General features: G+C 44.8%; 1 protein-coding gene across 1 annotated transcript in view; it reads left to right on the top strand.

Moving 5' to 3' along the window:
• The window catches only part of LOC308092831 (uncharacterized protein), a gene marked incomplete at its 5' end in the record, with an annotated part of 121,725 nt that overhangs the window by 15,859 nt on the left and 85,633 nt on the right, over positions 1-20,233 (top strand). The gene's annotated exons all lie outside the window — the stretch shown is intronic.

The following is a 20,233-nucleotide window of genomic DNA, read 5'->3' as shown; positions in this document are numbered from 1 at the left end:
GAGCACTGTTTACACACAAGAGTCAAGATACCAAGAAACAACTGACATGTCAGCTATCAGTTTATGGCTGATTTGGATTTCTCTGTCCGCCTGGTCAAGGGACTTCTCTCCTCTAGGCCTACTAATAATGAAATAGAAATAACTACTGCTTTGTCCCCATAAATCAAACCACTAAATGTTGTATTTTTGTTCTGAGCAATGGGTTGCTTCTCTCTCTCGCTCTCTCGCTTGCGCTCTGTCTCGGTGTTGCCATGTCTGCTTATTATAAGCGACTTTAAGATAAAAACATTGCATAAACTTGTGCAGACAACTCGCTTGCTTTCGACATCAGCGCATGCAGTAACATTTTCAAAGACCTGGCTGCTTATTTCTCTCGCAAACCCATTTGGCAACGCTGCCTGCATGTAACTAATGCTGCGCCAACAGATCTGATCTACAAGCAGAGGGTGCGTTAGGGCATTCACCGAATAGTCGAATATTCGAATATCAAACCGACTATTCGACTATCAAACCACTATTTGATTATTCTATTACATTTTTTTATATCTTTTTTTTTGTTGTGGCTTTTCTACAGCAGACACGCAGCTGTGAGCTCTGGTGTGACGTCAACTCGCATTCCTTGAGTCGAGACATCAATGCCATAAAAAAATAATATATATATATATATATATATATATATATATATATATATATATATATAATTTTATTTTTTATAATCAAATCGATTAATCGAATATTCGAATACTTATAGGTCGAATAATTCGAATACTAAAAATCACTATTCGTGAATGCCCTAGGGCGCGTCAGGCAGCGACTGTTTTTTGTTTGCAGATCAGATATTTAGCGCAGGAGTAGAGCAGGAATGAGCACATTTGTGGAACATACCGATGTGTTCACTTGTTGCGCTGACATGGGGAGGAGAGGAGACGCTTTTGTCAGCGTGGACAGCTGATAGAAGGAGACGCTTTAAGCTCAGGCAATAATGTGAATATTATTATCATGAATAATAATATTGGTTTGTCAAGAGATATCCATGTGTTTTGGACAATGGAGATAGTCACATAATTAGACAGTGGCTTCAGCGGTTCATATAGGCTATCCATGTTTACATACAGAATCTGCAGTTACCATTACAAGTTAGCCTATTTTATAATGTTTCTGCCTGCCTACAACAACATATGTGAGCTCACTGACTGAGCAGAGTGCAATTGAAATGTTAATAGCTATTTAAAAGACAATGGAACCCCCACTGTGTGGGGGAGAAGGTGTCAGCTCGTCTGGAGCACAGAGGGGAGACAGTGACCAATAGAATAGCTGGAAAAACTGCCTTTTTGACCTCCAAATCAGGCAGTGTATGGGATGGTGAAACCCCAGTCATGTAAGTGTTAACTCACAATGTGCCTAAGGGGGTAATTTAACGTGGACCATTAAAAGACCCTAGCTCGTAGAACTACGGGCTCGGCACTTAAGAGGTGAATTTATCGTTCCGTAGAACTACGGGCTTGGCGGACAATGTGTTAAATAGAACAATGACGATCGGCTGGCCAATGCAGGGGGTCTCTGAGGTGTGAACAGCTCTTAGTGGGGGAGAAAGTGTAAGACCGGTCAATATAGCCGAAATATAACGTCTGGGACGGTATATATATAATTTCATATTTATAATACGTTTCAGATAATTAAAAAAAACTGAGATTATTTGAATCGAATATTTAGGAAAAGTCATGAAAGGGGAACTTTCTCAGAGCTTCATGAGAGAAGATAATCCACTTTACATTCTCAAAACGGCCAGATTTACCGGTTAGACACGCGAGTGTTTATCTCTTTCATGTAAATTACATAGAAGTTGAAAAAAAGTGATCTGCACACATGATCACACAAAACACATTATTACAAAACACTAAATCAGGTCAATCAGGGGGTCCACGATCAAACCATAAGTTTAATCCGAGCAGCGAGCGGCTGCCTGTGATCAGTGAGAGGGGAGCAGCCGGGGGAAGCGTGCCGTGTGCACGTCACATGCTTGCGCTCGTAATGTGCACGAGCATGCTCGTACACGCCCGGGATGCACTTTTCATGACCCCAAACACATTAGCCCTCGGATCAGCCGAGTGATGTGGTCGCGTCACTATCATTGTTGTTTTGAAACAAATAAAGAAAAACTGCGATCGCGATCATTGCAACACGCGCGCGTCACCGTCGCCATGAATCCGTCGATGGAGTTTTTTTTTATATGGATAAATCTGTGTGCCATCGACGGGTTGCAGATGACTTACTGGAGGTAGGCTATTGTGTGTGTGTGTGTGTGTGTGTGCGCGCGCGCCTCACTGCAGGGAGGCTGCGCACACACACACTCACACAGAGACCGGCAGTCTCTCCCGTGTGAGAGTTGCCGATCGCTATCATTGTTGTTTTGAAACAAATAAAGAAAAACTTGAGGTTACAGATGTAACCCCGGTTTCTTTAGAATTCGGAGTAACATACTCACTATGGGATATCAGCGGCTCCTGGCGATGCACAGAGCTACATACCATAAACTTCCGGGCCATTCATTGGCTGAGAAGGGTTTGTTACGTCACCGGAAGACCGGAAGGGGTATAAAACCCCTCGCGTGACGTAGGCTAATCCTCTTTAACAACAGCTCTCTGCATGCAGATGCACACAAAAAGGGGTGTTAGGTGAGTATGTTACTCCGAATCCTAAAGAAACCGGGGTTACATCTGTAACCTCAAGTTTCTTGTAAAATTCTCCGTAACATACTCACTATGGGATTCATAAACCCCCCTGGGGCTATAGCCATACAAAACCCTCACAGTCCCGCACCCCCCCAGCCCCAAGGCCCCGCCCCCACGGGCGTGAAAGTAGACCCTGACAGACCAAGTCTGCCTTGTTCAACTAATGAACAGACACAAGTCTGTCCCATAAGTGAACACAAGGAAACAGGGCCTCCTCCCCTCGGACCCTACCAACGGTGGTCCCGAGGGGACTCAGGAGAAGGAAGGCAAGAGAAAGAAAACAAAAACCTGTCCAACCTCCCCTACTCTAGCTAGAGACAGCCGCTACGCCCAGGACAGCGTGCGCCACTGATGACGCCGCCACGTCCAGGCTGTAGAAAACCGCAAAAGTTGATGGAGACGACCAGTTTGCAGCCGCGCATACCTCCTGGACCGAAACTCCCCTGGAGAGGGCCCTGGATTCAGCCCCGCCTCTAGTAGAGTGAGTCTTCAGTCCTTCTGGAACTGGAGAGCCACCACTGACGTAGGCCAGCCTAATGGCATCCAAGATCCATCTTGAAAGCGTCGCCCTAGCCACCGCTTTCCTCCGACCACCTGGGCCGAAGGAGACAAAAAGCTGTGACGACGACCGGCCGATCGCTGTCCTCTGGCAGTAGAGCTTCAAAGCCCTCACTGGACAGAGACAGTGCCGCCGTCTATCCTTCGCTGAAGTGAAAGGAGGTGGATGAAAAGCTACCAGCTCAACCGGGGCCTGGGTCACCACCCCGTTCTTCGGAAAAAACGCCATGTTGGGTTTAAACAAAACCCTTCTGTCGTCACCCAAAAACCTCATGCATTCCGAACCCGTTTTGAGACTAACGATCTTCAGATCCACTGACTCAAAAGGCTGGACGGCAGAGTGCATCCAGCACCACCGCCAGGTCCCAGGCCGGGAAAAGAGGCCTAGTAGCCGGTCTAGCGTGCCTGGCACCGTTCATAAACTACGCACCAAAGGATGTCGGCCAACCGTCATGCCATCGAAACCCTCGTGACAAGCGGAAATGGCCGCCTGGTACACCTCAACCGTCGAGAAAGCCAGACCCTGACTCAACCTGTCTTGTAGGAAGATGAGGATGCTGCGCACCGGGGCCTGGAAAGCCACCACTGGCGGTGATTGTTCCAGACACCGAGACACGAACATGTTCCATCTGTCATCGTACGCAGCCCTCGTGGAAACGGCCCTCGCCACCACATGAGGGGGCAGGCCACACGAAGTCAAGGTCTCCCCCTCACGGACCAGACCCACAGGTCTAGGTCCTGAGGTTGCTTGTGGAAAAACTCGTCCCCTGCCTGCAGTAGCAGATCTCTGATCGGGGGGAGGGGCCAGGGCTCGTCGTAGAGGAGAGGATTACTCCTGACCTCCACGCGCCCCACGCCAGTGCCACCAGCGGCACTGACAGTCCGTGGAGTCTGACCCTCTCCATTGTTGAGAGGACCAACTCCAGTGACGGGAACGCATAAAGCAGTTCAGTCGGCCAACCTGGCCCAGATCTGGCTCGTTACCTCCGGAGAAGAGGCCAATCTGCGTACCAAAAATTGCCCCTGGACAACAGAGTCGCTCCGCTGTTCAGGAGGCCCGGTACATGTGAGGCTCTGGTTGACGCAAGGCGCGCGTCGCACCACAGCGTCAGATCGCCAGCTAGCTTGTCCAACACTGGAGAGGCCAGGCCTCCCTGCTTGTTGACATAGCACACGGTCGTGGTGTTGTTGGTTCTGATCAGGACATGACAACCTCGAAACCGAGCCTTGCAAAGTCTGACCGTCAGAAAAGACCGTCATCAGCTCCAGGTAGTTGATGTGGGCCGTCTGTAGACTGGGACCCCACACCCCCCTGGCCGAGCGGCTCTCGTGGGCGGCACCCCTCCTGTGAGGCTGGCGTCCGTGGTAATGACCTTCCGCGAGACCACATCATCCATTTTGATCCCTTGGACAGAAGGGCTGCGTCCGACCACGATCTAAGCGTGTCCACGCACCGTGGGGATACCCGGACCTTCCGATAACCTCAGGTGGACGGGGCTCCAAGAGCCCACATCCACCTCTGGGAAAAAAGGTCACATGTGGGGCTTGTCCAAACGAAACGGGTGTAAGGCCGAAGTCATGAGACCCGTCGCCTGCATGCATAGCCTGTATGTGACTTGTCGCCTCACGCGAGAAGACCATAGGCCGAAAAACTGTCTATCCCGCCTGAGACAGATGCGCCGTGAGCCTGGTCTAGCCCAGCGAGATCCCATGAAGGTGGTCTGCTGAGACGGGACCAAGACGCTCGACGGACGTTGATGTTGAAAACCCCGCGACGTCAAGTGGGGAAACGGCCACGTCTGTGTGCCGCACCACCTCCTGACTGTGGTGGATAGAAAGGAACGTGGAAAAAAAGCATCGATGCTGGTCCACCAATCTCCTTGACGCACCGTCCGCAGAGAGGGTCATACGCCCCCCCTTCTTTTCCACCAGAAAATGTTTCGAATAGAAGCCCAGTTGGTTCTGATTCATAGATAGTTTTCTGATAGCGCCCTCGCTCAGGAGAGAGAACCTCCTCTCTCAGAGGCAGTGTTGTTTTCGTCAACGATGACGAAGACGATATGATTTCGTCAACGCCCCTTTTTTTCATGACAAAGACGTAACGTTGACGTGCTGAACATAGCTCTTTGATGACTAAAATATGACGAGACGAATGTGTGTTTTCGTCGACAAGGCGATGACGAGACATTTTTATTGGGTGGGACGTTCAAAATGCATGAAGAGATCAAAATATTATAGCGATATTATTTCAATGGGGGAATAGTGGCCAATCACAGGGAGGGTTCTAGGATGCATTGCAACATCCGGCTCTGTGATTGGTTTCTTTTCCTTTTCTTGGGAGGGGGGGCTCTGTGATTGGCTGGGATACCGGCCTGGTCTAGGCAGTGTTGCCATGTTCTTTTATTATAAGTTTCCACCAAGAACTTTATTTGAAAATAGCAGATCTACAAGCTCACAACGTGTCGCTCTTGATGCAACACGTTGTGAGCTTGTAGATCTGCTATTTTCAAATAACCGATGTATACAGTAGGTTTAAGTACTAAGTTGTAAGTGCACATGTGGCCCATAGTTGCTTCTTTTGGGCTAGTTTTCCTAGACCTGGTTGCTTGTTTCTTTCACAGAATCTGGCAACACTGATAGTACCGGCTTCACGTGTAGTTGTTGTTGTTGTTGTTGTTGTGAACGTGAAGACGCGAGTTGCCTAGCTGCCTTAAGTTATGATAGTGGGCATGTTATTAGGTTTTAATGGGTTAGGTGGTCTGAAAATAATGGATATATTATGGACATACATACTACTTTACAATCCATCTGAAAGGAAACCTAATGCACCTTGATTGATTGATTGATTGATGTACTTTTATTTAGTAAGACATGAGAATCACAGTACACGGAAGTACAAATTCACAATTCAAGGTCTACTAAACTGGAAGACTCATTAAGCACTTGGCTTGTTTAAGATGAGAACCCCATGCACACAAATCATGATTACATATAAGAGACAGACAGATATACACAATACTATACAGAATGTCATACAATCAGCTTTCAGGTTACTGGTATGAAGAGAGAAAAAATATATATACAAAAGAAGAAAAAGAAAGAGGGGGGGGGGTAGCGGGGGGGGGGGGGGGGTAGGTTAAGACTTAGACAGGTTTTACACTCCTTTACTCCTTTTGGTAGGGCATTCCACATTTTTGATGAATAGCATGAGAACGAGTTCATTCCCTTAGTTGAGCCAAATCTGGGTTGAACATGATTTGTGGAGCTGCCTCTGGTGTTATGATCATGGACTTCATTAACATTTTGGAAGTATTTTGACAAATACATGGGGATCCCAATGTTGTGGTGTATCTTGAAGGCCAGGCCCATAGCAAGTTGCTGTATTCTGTCCTCAACCCTAAGCCATCCAATCCTAGCAAAATGAGCAGGGGTTAGATGGGTTTTGTGATTGAGGCCAAGAAGTAGCCTTACAAGTTTGTTTTGGGATGTTTGGAGCCTTGTTTTTAAGGCCTTGGAGGTGTTGTGATACCATGAAGTGCATGCATAATCATAATGACCTTGAATGAGGGCCCCTGCAAGAATCTTCAGAGTATTCTTACTGACTAGACGATCAATCCTCCACAAATAGCGTGTTGTTTGGTTGACATTTTTTCTGCGTTTTTGTTACCAGAGAGGTTTGCCTCCAAGATGGAGCCCAGGTAGGTAATTTCATCCTTTCTTTTGATGACATCATCACCCACTTTGATCGTGAAACTCTCTGCCTTGCTAAGGTTAGGACTGGACCCAAAGAGGATGGATTCAAGGTGTAATGAAAGTTTGTTGTCAGAGAGCCAGATGCAGATCTTGTTGAGTTCAGAGCTGAGAGTTTTCTCAACCTGCAGCCTGTCCCTGTCCGAGACTAGCAGGGCCGAGTCATCTGCGAACAGGAACAGTTTGCAGTCGCAGGCTGAAGACACATCATTCGCATATATCAAGAACAGTAAAGGTCCTAGTATACTTCCTTGAGGAACACCACAAGTCACAGGGAGGGGGGGGACTGGGTGCCGTTTACTTCCACCACTTGCTCCCTCCCTTCCGGGTAGGATCTCATCCAGTTCACTGACGTATCATCAAAACCTATTGCTTTGAGCTTATTGATCATGATTGGGTGATTAACGGTGTCAAAGGCCTTCTGGAGGTCCAGCATGACCATGCCGCAATATTTGCCCTTGTCGACATCTTGTTTGATAGAGTCGTTCAAATAGAGAAGGCATGTGTCAGTGGAGTGGTTTGTTCTGAAACCAGATTGGAATTTGTAGATTAGATTTTTCTCGGCAATTTCAATTCAATTCAATTTTATTAAAGTGTCAAATCACAACAAGTTGTCTCAAGACACTTTACATGTAGAGAAGAGACCCGACATCCCACCCTGAGCAAGCAATTTTGCGACAGTGGCAACGAAAAACTCCCTCTTAACTGGAAGAAACGTCAGGCAGACCCTAGGCTCTAGGGTGGCGGCCTTCTGCCTCGACCGTGTCGGGGGAAAGAAGAGAGAGAGAGAGGGAGAGACAGACAGAGGAGAGACAGAAAGAGATACAGTGCAAGTAGTAACAATAACACTAGCAGCAAATATAATAGTGTAAGATAGTATATGATAATATAATATAATAAAATAATATAGTACAGCAATAGTGTGTATGCAGTATATAATGGTATAATAAAAGAATGTTAAGATAATATACAGTATAGTGTAGTGGTATAGTGTAGTGTAGTAGAAATCCACGGTCGTGCTCCATGGAGAGGCCCGGTCCGCAGTCACAGTATTGAGCCGCAGCTGGGGGTCCATGGACCTGCGACGTGGGAAATAAAAGAAACTCCGGGGAGCAGGTCCCCGGTTGTAGAATTAGTGGCAGGCCTTACTAGAGCGTGAATCTGTACAGGGTTAATTACGATTGCACCAATGGGACACAAACCCACACAACCAAAGGGAGGACGAGAAAGGAGAGGACGAGAGGAGAGAGGAAAAAGGGGGGGGAGAGGATGACTATAGGGTGACTGAGTCTATACACTTTGGCAAGATACTTATCGACGTTCATAGACTATTTTTTCCATGACTTTCGAGATGGAGCTAAGAATAGAAATAGGGCGGTAGTTGCCAGGGTCTAATTTGTTTCCTTTTTTGTACAGAGGGGTCACCCTTGCTTTTTTAAAATCGTTAGGGACCCGTCCCTGTATGATGGAGAGGTTTATTATGTGGGTAATGATTGGAGCAATGGAGGCGGCTGAGTCTTTTAGAAATTTGGCGGGGATATTGTCGAGGCCTGTGGCTCTGTGTTGATGAAGAGCACTAACATTTTTTAAACACCTCTTCTGTTTTCACAGGGGAGAGTTTTAAATCATCTTTGCGTACACCCTGTTTTTCGTAAAATAAGTCAACATACTCTTCACCATAGCACCCAGAGTGAGGGGGTAGTTTTTCAACCAAATCTGAGGTTATGGTCGTGAAGAATATATTGAGGATTTTACTCACTTCATGTGTGGATGTGGTGAGAGTGTCATTCACCTTGAGGCTTATGTTTGAAAACCTGGTTTTCAATTTCTTGCTGCAGCCTAGTAGGTTGATGAATAGCTTCCAAAGCTCTCGTGGTTTGCTTTGATTTTCCTCAATTTTGTCATCGAGGAAGCTTTTTTCTGCTAATAGGAGCATGCCATTAACCTTGTTTCTTAGCTTGTTTTTTTCTTTTTCAAGTTTAGCTACGTGGGATTCGAGACCACTGTTAAAACATTTGGCGAGTTTGATCCTACCTTTATGAAACTCAGAACACTTTTTGTTTCTGACTTTCATGGCAGTAAGGATGTCCGAATTCATCCATGGTACCGAGCGGGTTTTGACCCTGACGGTTTTCATGGGAGCCACACTGTCCAAAATTTGAATGAATTTGGTTTTGAAACCTAACCTAACCTAACGGGAGAGGGAGATAAGAGACACCAGAAGGCGTGCCACGCTACTATTTTTGCAACGGTAAGCTAACGGCAGTCCATTTACTGACATAATAAGTCGATGTTACTCGACAATTGGCCCGTGGTAATGTTTTTCCTACTTCCTAAAGGTTTTCCATAACATCTGACGCTAGCTTCAGGCTAAAGCTGGCGTGCTTAAGCCAGTGGTTCTCAAACTGTTTCATGTCAAGGACCCCCAAATTGACACTTATTAGCCCTTAGGACCCCCATTTGAAAAGATATGCCACGGACCCCCTCATAAGAGATGATTTTTACAGCTCTAGCAGTCAATTCTCAACCATTTTAATTGAAGGACCCCCAGTTTGGCATGCATAAGGCTACGGACCCCTATTTTATGGCATTCATATCTCTGGGTGCAAATGGAACCAAATGAACCTGTTAGGGTCCATTTGGTTCCATTTGTACACTCTCAGAGTTACAGACCCATAAGGGTCCATTTGGTTCCTAACTATCCATCATTTAGCTGGGGACCCCCTGGAACTCCCTCAAGGACCCCTGGGGGTCCCCGGACCCCACTTTGAGAACCAATGGCTTAAGCTAACTTGGATTGTTTAGCCTTGTATCAAGGCTATGGATTGTTATGAGTAAAACATGCAGGCTTTTTTGGCTGGACAGGGGCAAGTGAAAGCAAGTGAAAAAGGGGGTACGTCAGTGAAGTAGGGGTTCAATGGTTGTTTGCATCGTGCCTATGACTGTGACGTGACGAGTACATCCTTGGAACTCAACAGTACAGTAACTCAATATACCTAGTTCTTACATAAACTATGTACAGTACAGTATATGTACATTCAAAATTTTCCATTGCTTAGAAAGAGGGTACCATGTGGTTATTAAGCTATTAAGACGTTTTTCTTTCAACTGCATGAGTTTAAGTGCCAGTTTAGTGCTACCATAATGTTCACAACTGTCAAAAATACAACATTTTTTGTAGGAATACATTTGCCTCCTGTGTGAATTGTGCATATGAATAGGATGGGGCAGGTGTACGCTACTGTATTTTAACATCAGTCATAATGGTGGTACTTGGAGAGACAAATATTTTCTGGGTGGTACTGGTAAAAAAAAAAAAAGGTTGATAATGAGAACCTGATCTAGGCTATTCTATTTTCCGAACATGCAGTATTTTGTGTGAATTACAGTATGTGTTGTAACACTCGTTGTATCCTATTGTGTTATCCCCTAAAAATGGGATATATTTTATGATAATACTGTTAGCAGTCATATCTTAAATACAATAGTATATTGACCTAATTAAATTAGTTTAAATACATTATTTTATTTTATTTGTTTGACTAAAACCAATGACCATTTGAGTTTTCGTCGACTAAAACTAGACTAAAACCATTTTAAGTTTTCGTCGACTAAAACTAGACTTAAACCTTTTTGAGTTTTCGTCGACTAAAACTAGACTAAAACAATTTGAGTTTTCGTCGACTAAAACTAGACTAAAACTATCAAGGATAGAAATGACTAAAATGTGACTAAAACTAACAAGCATTTCGTCCAAAAGAAAAACAAAACTAAGACTAAATCTAAAATGCCTGCCAAAAACAACACTGCTCAGAGGCATGGCTGCATTACCTTCCGCATGAGAGAAACAACACCGTGTCTGACATAGGAGGTTTATACATAAAGGCACGTGGAAAACACACCAGTACAACCACAGTGTGTTGTTGTTGATCAGGGGAGCTGACCAGTACAACCACAGTGTGTCACTGCTGTACTGAAATAGACCAGTACACACACAGTGTAACATTGATGTACCGGGATAGTAAACAGTTTCGGACTGCAAACTCTCCAACAAGCTGCGCACTCAGCAAGCGAGTTAGGAAGGGGCTCTGATGTCACCCAGTCCCGCGGACAACGCGCACGTTTCCAACGTGACCGGTGATGTCGTCACGTGATCCAGCGGACCCGCACGTGCGGCGCCCGTTAGAGACCGTGGAAGGGTAGCGGTGGTAGGTGGCCACTGCGGTGTTGCTTTAGCGGGGCTGGCTATGCGCTGCACCAAAAAACAACACTGCAATGTGTTGTTGTTATGTTGTTAGTGAGGCCAGTTAGCCGCTAAGTGAAGCAACAGTAGCATGACTGGAGGTTATGCAAACCTAGCAGCTAACAAGCTAGTCAAGGCCAACTCACCATGAGCCAAGAAACGTTGATGTCCGTTTCCAAGGGAACCGGTGATGTCGTCACGTGATCCGGCGGGCCCGCACGAGCGGCGCCCGTTAGAGACCGTGGAAGGATTGCGGTTGTCAACATTCGAAAGTTGTGAACCGTCAGATATTTGTTGAGACCCTTCAGAATGGGTCGTACACCCCCCCCCCCCTTCTTTTCCACCAGAAAATATTTCGAATAGAAAACCAGTTGGTTAGGGGGCACGGTGGCGCAGTTGGTAGCGCTGTCGCCTCACAGCTAGAAGGTCCTGGGTTCGATTCCCGCCAGGGACGCTGTGGGCGCTGGGGGCGTGTCTTCTCCTCCGCGTCATCAGCGCCCATACCCTAGGTGGGGTTGGCGAAAGGGCATACTCTGTTTGGAGTTTGCATCTTCTCCCCGTGTCTCCTAGGGTAGTTAATACCCTCACAAAAACATGTAGTAATCCTGGTCACTATACCGCCTCCCCCATGACAGCCGGGGCGCCTGATGGAGGGGAAGGGAACTGGTTGGAATAACGTGTTCCTTCCACGCGCTACGTCCTACCAGGGAAACTCCCCCCTGTCAGGTGACAAGAAGGTCAGTTGGCTTTCATGCATTGAAGGAAGCATGAGCTCGGCCCTGGCCTCCCTAGGCTGTGGGGGACTGGTGTAGGACTGGTGTAGCGCCCAGGATCACTTAGGAAATTGGCACTGGGTGAAAAAAATGGGTTACAAAAATCGCAGGATAAAAATTAAATAAAAAAAAAAGAAAACCAGTTGGTTCTGATTCATAGTTTTCTGATAGCGCCCCGCTCAGGAGAGAGAGAGAACCTCCTCTCTCAGAGACATGGCTGCATTACTTTCCGCATGAGAGAAACAACACCGTGTCTGACATAGGAGGTTTATGCATAAAGGCACGTGGAAAACACACCAGTACAACCACAGTGTGTTGTTGTCGATCAGGGGAGCTGACCAGTACAACCACAGTGTGTCACTGCTGTACTGAAAAAGACCAGTACACACACAGTGTAACACTGATGTACCGGGATAGTAAACAGAAGTATCGGAAGTAATTTTCTGATAGCGCCCTTGCTTAAGAGGGAGGTGACTTCCTCCCTCAGAGTGTTGGCTGCTGGACCCTTCGTATGAGAAAACAATACTTTTTCTGTCATGGGGGGTTTTGTGGAGAATTGCAGCCTGTAACCCTTTAGTATTGTGCGCAACAACTAAGGATTTGGCTTGCAAAATGTTCCATTGTTCCACACACCGAGCGAGCGGGTTGGTGGGGGTTAATGACGTCACCGGCCGCTTGGAGCGTGTAAACGTTGCCATGGGGACCGGTGACGCTGCTACTGGAGCCAACGGTGCCCTACCTGTGGCGTTCGCTAGAGACAGTAGGGGTACTAACGGTCTGTCCGGAAGACTCGACGGAGTCACGTGACTGGTCACGGGAACCCTCCTCGATGTCAACATCCGGTCTGTCCTGGGCTGCCGCCATCTTAGCTTGTTTGTTTCCATGGAAACCAACGGCGCCGCTACTTGGACCAACGGGGCCATGTGTGTGGCCCTCGCTAGAGACAGTAGAGGTAGCGATGGCCTGCCCAGGAGACTCGAGGGAGTCACGTGGTTGGTCATGAGAACTTTCCCCGATGTCAATATTAGGCCTACCTTGGCCGTCGCCATCTTGTCTGAGCCCAACGGCTCTGTACGGAGTGTCGACAAACCGGCCCTCCCTGTAGGAGGTGCTTTGTCGCCCTCCAGCGGCGAACGAGGCCTTGTGCATGTGTGGTGGTAAAACTGAGGGGTCATCTGTCCCTCCAAAATGGCGGCGACAGAGGTCCGCTTTTCCTGACTCAAATTCTTCCGTTCCACAGTGGCGTTTTTCCGCCCCCTGGTGGACGGAAGACAAAACCGACGTGACCTTATTCCACTGGCGCTTTTGCGCCTGGTGGACGGGGGTGACATCGGTTTTTCTATTACCTTCGTAAGATCCAAAACATGCACAGATATTATCCCAGCAATGTCTGGGACACCGGAATTCGGGCGTACCAGGCATTGTGGGCTTATATAATGAGAGCATTTGAGCAGGGAAGCCCTCGGTACGGTGACTCAACTGCTCTGCTGCTCTAGGACATGTGGAATACGAGCTGGTTTGTAACATGTAACACATTTATTTTCTTTGGCAGAAAAAAAGGTACATTTATACACAAGTCTTTTGGCACTCGAGGAGCCGTCCTTGATCCTGTCCTTCGAGGCCTGAAAAGCCACTGTCCTCTTCCCCAGCAAGAACTGCCGGGGGGGGGGGGGGGGGGGGTTGAACCGGTCTGTGCACCGGTGAGAGTCTGCTAATGTGCTTTAAGTACTTGGAACATGTGAAATGAAATAAGAGTAGGCACAGAAACAGTAAACCGCATGAAACGTTTTAACATATTCTATGAAAAAACAACATGTGTCCCAATGGCGCCCGATGAACCTGTCTACGGTCTTTAGAAGCCCCCGAACGGGGTTGCTCGTTACACAGAGTGAGAAGGCTAACAAGCTGGTGTTGTCCTAGCGAGGCAAGCTAGGCTAGAAACAGCACTGCTAATAACCTGTTGCTTAGTGAAGCTAGCTGGGTGTTAAGCCAATAAAAACACTGCCTGACTAAGGCGACGTTAAACTAGCATAGCAGCTAACGTAGCTAGTCTGGGCTAACTCACTCATGAGCTCCTGCCTCGTTCTCCCCCTCGTCTATGCTGCCGTCGCCGGAGCCCTCGTTGTCCTCTGGCGACGCACTGCCGTCCCTGTACGCCTGCGGTGGTAGAGGTGTAGATGGCTGGGAGGAGGGGGAAGAAGAGCCGCTAGAAGGCTGCACCTGGGTGGATCCACCAGGCACAGCCCTCGCTGCTGCTGGAGTGCCGTGTTGCACGACTGGTGTAGCAGCCTGGGGGTGCCGCGAACCGTGGCTTGCGCTGCTCGGGGGCGCCGGGGCTGCTGGAGGGCCCATGGTGATATGGGGACGCATGCGGTGGCGCCCACCACGCACGTTCCCTGGGCCGGCGATGCGGGGTGTCTCTGGAGCCGCACTGATCTGGGACGAATCCCCGCTGCTTCCTCCGACGAGTGCCCTGGCCCTGGCCAGGCGGCTGTCGAGGTGCAGGCTGGGGAGAATGTAGAGTCAATGCAGTATCCTGGCGCATCGGGGAAGTGCCTCCCGAGGCAGGAGATGCAGAAACCGTGGGGATCGTCTCCGGCGATGAGCCTGGGGCAATCCAGAAGCCCGCATGCGCGTGGTTCCTCCATTGTAGAAAGCTAGCGTCGAGTGTTTGCTAGGCTAACGCTAACGCTAGGCTAGGCTTTAACACAGCGACTGACGGAGAGCTAGGCTAATTAGCTTTAGCTGCTAGGCTAAAAAGCTTTAGCTGCTAACTCTGGCTCCAGGAGGAAAAACTTGTAGTAGTAGAAAAGTTGGAAGAAAGAAGATAGCCGCGGGAGCGGAACTAAAAGATTTAAGGAGGAAAACCCGCGGGTTGGTACAAGTACCACCGCTGTGGGCTAGAGCTGGTTTCAGTCTGGATAAATCGAATAGTTTTACAATAATTTGTTTTAGTATGTCTTGAGCGGTGTTGCATCTGCTAGAGAGAAGCATAAGAGGATTAGCCTACGTCACACGAATCACACGAATTTGACAAGAAACTTAGGTGTGTGTGTGTGTGTGTGTGTGTGTGTGTGTGTGTGTGTGTGTGTGTGCGTGTGCGTGCGTGCGTGCGTGCGTGCGTGAGGCTGCGCGGACACAGTGAGTCTCTCCCGTGTTAGGATCGCCGTGCTCACAACCTCTGGCCTTGTGTTGTGGATCGGCTATTTCCCCACTAGACTTGAATTGCTATGTGATTTGTGGACTATTAGTCTAGCTTGTAGATAGATATACTTTATTGTCTTTATTGTGGAAATTCATTTTGTACCAAGCAGCCATCAGGATACAAAAAAATCACAAAACATAACATAAATACACAATACATAGACAGATCGCACAATACATTGACAAACACTAGAAAAAGCTAAGAGAGAGAGACAGACAGACAGACAGACAGACAGACAGAGGAAGAAGAGAGGGCTAGCTTGTAGATCTGCTATTTTCACAATATTTATCTGTGGAACCTGTCAAACAAAATGGTGGTCCCCAGTTCAAATATGATTATTTTGGGGGGTCACGCCCTGGCATCCCTTATTTATATTTATTCATTTTCACAAATTGTCATAAATGGCATAAAAGAAAAAAAAAGCTGATCTACAAGCTCAGTAAAAGCTTGTAGATCTGCTATTTGTTGCTATGAATACAGGTGTGGCTTGAGATTTTGACTTGCCCATTGGTGTGGCTTGGGTACAAAAGGTTTGAATGATTATTATTTATTGTTATTTGATGTAGTTACATTTCGTTTGAAATGACTTGCACTTTGTGCTTTATAGTGAAACGGCTGCTACTATGTTCAACCTACCTCACTCTAACACTCTAACCACTTTACAGCACTGTTGTGCATAGAGGGTTGAGTCTGTTCACATTCATCCTTATTTTGGGATTCATGTGATTTCTGCTTTACTTGGTTTACTTATTTTTATTTATTTATTTTCACAAATTGTCATAAATGGCATAAAAGAAAAAAGGCTGATCTACAAGCTCAGTAAAAGCTTGTAGATCTGTTATTTGTTGCTATGAATACAGGTGTGGCTTGACATTTTGACTTGTGTGGGCAAAAATGTTGGAAAAGGAAGCTCTCGATGAATGTATTGATGTTGCACTTTGAACTTTGAATTGTTATTATTTATTATTATTTGGAAAACAAATATTTTGAAAAAATAATACAGTGAAAAATGTTGTTTGAAATGAGCTGAAATAAGCTTGCACTTTGGAAACAGCGATAAATGTACAATCAAAAGCATTTATTATTATTATTTTTTATAAACAAGTATTGTTTACATGACTGATGTCAATGAAGGCGCAAAATAAATGTCAAACTAACTAACTAACTCACTTTTTCTTTCAGATGAAAGAAGAGATTCTAAGCTTTGTTTTGAGATATTCCATGTGTTCATAGTCATAGCAAAAATATTCTGTGGGTCCTCAAATATGAGTCAAAATGTCTGACAGTGACTGTTCTAGAAAACCCTATGGCAGTCAATGTGTTAATGTAGATGTTAGTTTTTCTTTTTTTATTTTAGAATAATGGGTTAAAGAAAGATTATATTGGCCAAGAATATTATTGAGATTACTACATTAATAAACATGGTTACTGAATATAGCTACATAAAAAAGACAGTAGACACATGCAGAGTAAAGCAGTTTTTAATAACAATTGAATTTCAAGAATAATTTCTACAAAAATGCAGGTCCTGAATGGCCTATGTTTATATTTTATCAGTGTCCTCTGTCTGTATTCTTCACCCTATAGAGACATGTGCTTCTCTATCCACGCCTATACATTTCTTTGAGCAGTATAGTTAGGAGCACACCATTTTCAACCGTATCTTCATATAATTGGTCCTCACTAATGCTCGTTATAAGATGGCACCATTTCTGTCCACTCATTCTGCATCTCATTGATGGGCTATGGACAGTTCAGTACAATGAAACACAATGATGATGTGAAACCGGTAACACTTTAGAATAACTATTCGTTATAAGTAGTTAAAGGGATATTTCACTTTCAAAAAATGTTTTGGTGATTTTATCGTCTACTCAGGCTTTTGTGAGCCCCGCAGACAGTTTTTAAGTTGCTTGATTCAATATTTGGATATTAGATATTCATTTGATCAGACACGCCCCCTTCCTATACAAACCCATTGTAACTTCAAACTCCATTTTTAACATTAATTATGTTAATCATAAACACCCGTCCTTGGTTCTGGTGACTCATACCGCCCCCCTAATACGCGAGGGGCCCGTGTTTTTTCAATTACTTTTTTCATTTATTTTTTATATTTTATTTGGAAAATGAAAAAAAAAATACAATTAAAAAATGTAATAAAATAAATGAAAATAAATCTCGGAAAAACACGTCCCCCTCACGCATTAGGAGGGCAGGGTGAGTCACCAGAACCAAGGACGGGTGTTTTTGATGAATCTAACATGGTTAAAATAGAGTTTGAAGTTACAATGGGTTTGTATAGGAAGGGGGCGTGTCTGATAAAATGAATATCAAATATCTAAATACTGAATCGAGCAACTTAAAAACTGTCTGGGGGCTCACAAAGGCTTGAGTAGATGATAAAATCACCAAAAGTTTTTTTGAAAGTGAAATATCCCTTTAATAGATCATTCATAAACTGTTAGTTAGTTAGTTGAGTTATTAATAAGCGCGACACTCGGTGCCGCGCTATGAGCTTGTATATCTGCTATTTTTGAATAGCCAAAGAAATCTAAAGTTACACAGATTCCAGTTCGTTCCAGGTCTTAACCCTATGTCACCAAACGTATCATATATGATACACACATTACACTGATTTTTTAATAAATCAGTGTAATCAATACTTGGACCAAGAACCTGTTGTATCATATCTGACACATCCCCACTTCCCCCTGGACCATACCATTTGCACTGCAGGTAGTTACAGAGCCTCAGGTGGTCTGACCCAAAATGGCTGCCATCAACTAAACAGGAGAGGTTGATGCACTACTAACAAACAATTATTTTTTAAGCAGTTCTGGTAAGTTTTCCTAGTATATCCTTACTAATATTTTGAAATAAGTGTTGGATAACTTGAATGCACTTATGAGCTCTCAAAATTTAGCATTTGAGTTTGTTTTTTATGATGTCAAAGTGTTTGTATCATATTTGATACTACAGGTCTATAGTCCTTTACGATTTGTATCATATTTGATACTTCAGGTCTAAAATAAATGTTTTTTTTGTTTTTGTAATGTTAAAACAGACTTGATTTTTTTATTTTTATTTTTATTTTTATCCCACGATTTTGTAACCCTATTTTTTACACCCAGTGCCAATCTCTATGTAATCCTGGGCACTACACTCCCTCTGCCAACCTAGGGAGGCCAAGGCCGAGCTCATGCCTCCTTCAATGCATGAGAGCCAACTGACCTTCTTATCACCTGACAGGGGAGAGTTTCCCTGGTTGGACATAGCACGTGGAAGGAACACGTTATTCCAACCAGTTCCTTTCCCCTCCATCAGGCGCCCCGGCTGGCCAGGGGGAGGCAGTCAAACCGACTTGAAATACCCCTTGTAATACCCCTTGTATCAAATATGATACAACAAATAAATGATACAAAGGAATGCTAAAAAAAAATAAAACAAAATCAAAAATGTTTTAAGACCCAATAAAGTGTCCCTTTTCAAAATTTTTGAATTTTCTGACCTTTCCTTCATAGTTCAGGTTCTAGAGGGTTAATGGGTTAATATAATTTAATTTAACCTTTTACTGAAGTTGAAACTTTGATAAGTATTAATTACATTCAAATATGCAATACAATAATATTTATTTATGCATGTATGCATGTATTAATTCATTTGTTTACAAGTGGAACTCCAGGGCAACATGCTGACTTTGATAAATATTAATTACATTTAAATAACTTATACCAATTAGGCCCATGGCCAAACTAATGTGTAAATTGAGCTAACACTAATAAGGAGTAATACATACATACATTTGCACCCATAATATATGTTCTGAGACATGTTTAATGCCCAAACAAATAGAAAATCATATTGTTAATATGTACTATTAAGTCATGCATGTTCACCCCTGCTGCTGCTCCAACAAAACTAACCCTAAATCCATTCAGCATAACAGTATGCCTAGTAAGAGCCTGCCTTGAGATGCACCATTATGTTTGCTGAATGGGCCAGTGAAGGGTTAACATTTTGACTAGCCATGATTTGTTGTCTTGACAAAGATACATTTGAACCTAAAGTAGAACTGTCAAGCAGATGCTGTTTTACCTGTGGTGTTACTGATGTATATTTCTGGTCGAGAGAGTGGCTGTAATCAGTCTCCTGGAGAAAGGTTCATGAAGGGAAGTTCCAGTCCAAGGTTTTCAGTTAGGTATCATTTTATTCCACCCAACAGGCAAGCTGCCAGGTTAAGGTCAGATTAGCAGAGCTCAGCATTCACATACAAACACAATAATTATACTGTCTCAAATCTGGCTCACATGGGAGGGCCAAAGAGTTAAGTCCCGCCCCTACTCCCTTTGTCAGCTAATCTCAACACAATACATGATACTGGGGAGTCGTGGCCGAGCCCACTATTGAAATTCAGTTGCATGTCTTCACACTGTACCAATTTTGTCTTGTCTCTATTTATCAAACTTTACTTTTGCACAAAACCTTGTTTAGTAATCCTTGTTCAAAATCTCTTAAGCTTTATAATAAGCCCACACACTATATACTTTCATGATTGCAAACAGCAGTTTAAGAATACAATGAGTCAAATAAAACCCAGCAGTCACTCTAAGACTGACCACTTCCTTTAAATGATATTTCTCTTTGTTAACAGCACCAATCTTAGTTATCAAGACTTTACTCATTTTAACTACATACTGCAGACCTAAAAGAGAAGCATATTTAGTGGGTAAACATTTTAGCTGGTTACTCCTCCAGCCACACAGAGATCCTTTTAGAGATGGTAGAACAGACGCCTTCACCTCAGCCATCTCCCTTGCATAAAGACAATAGTACTGTAATCAGCTCAAACCAAAACAAAAGAATGGCTCTGTTGGACTCCAGGAAGCTTCAAACATTCTGTATACAATAGGACAATAGGTCTCCCTTGTAGGTGTAAACACAAGTTTCTTTGGTTAATTAAATCAAGGCG

Source organism: Gymnoscopelus braueri, assembly GCF_963280865.1.
Source record: "Gymnoscopelus braueri genome assembly, chromosome: 10".
Lineage (NCBI taxonomy): Eukaryota > Metazoa > Chordata > Actinopteri > Myctophiformes > Myctophidae > Gymnoscopelus > Gymnoscopelus braueri.
The sequence above is the reverse complement of the archived record's forward strand: the minus strand, read 5'-3'. Positions and strand labels throughout refer to the sequence as shown.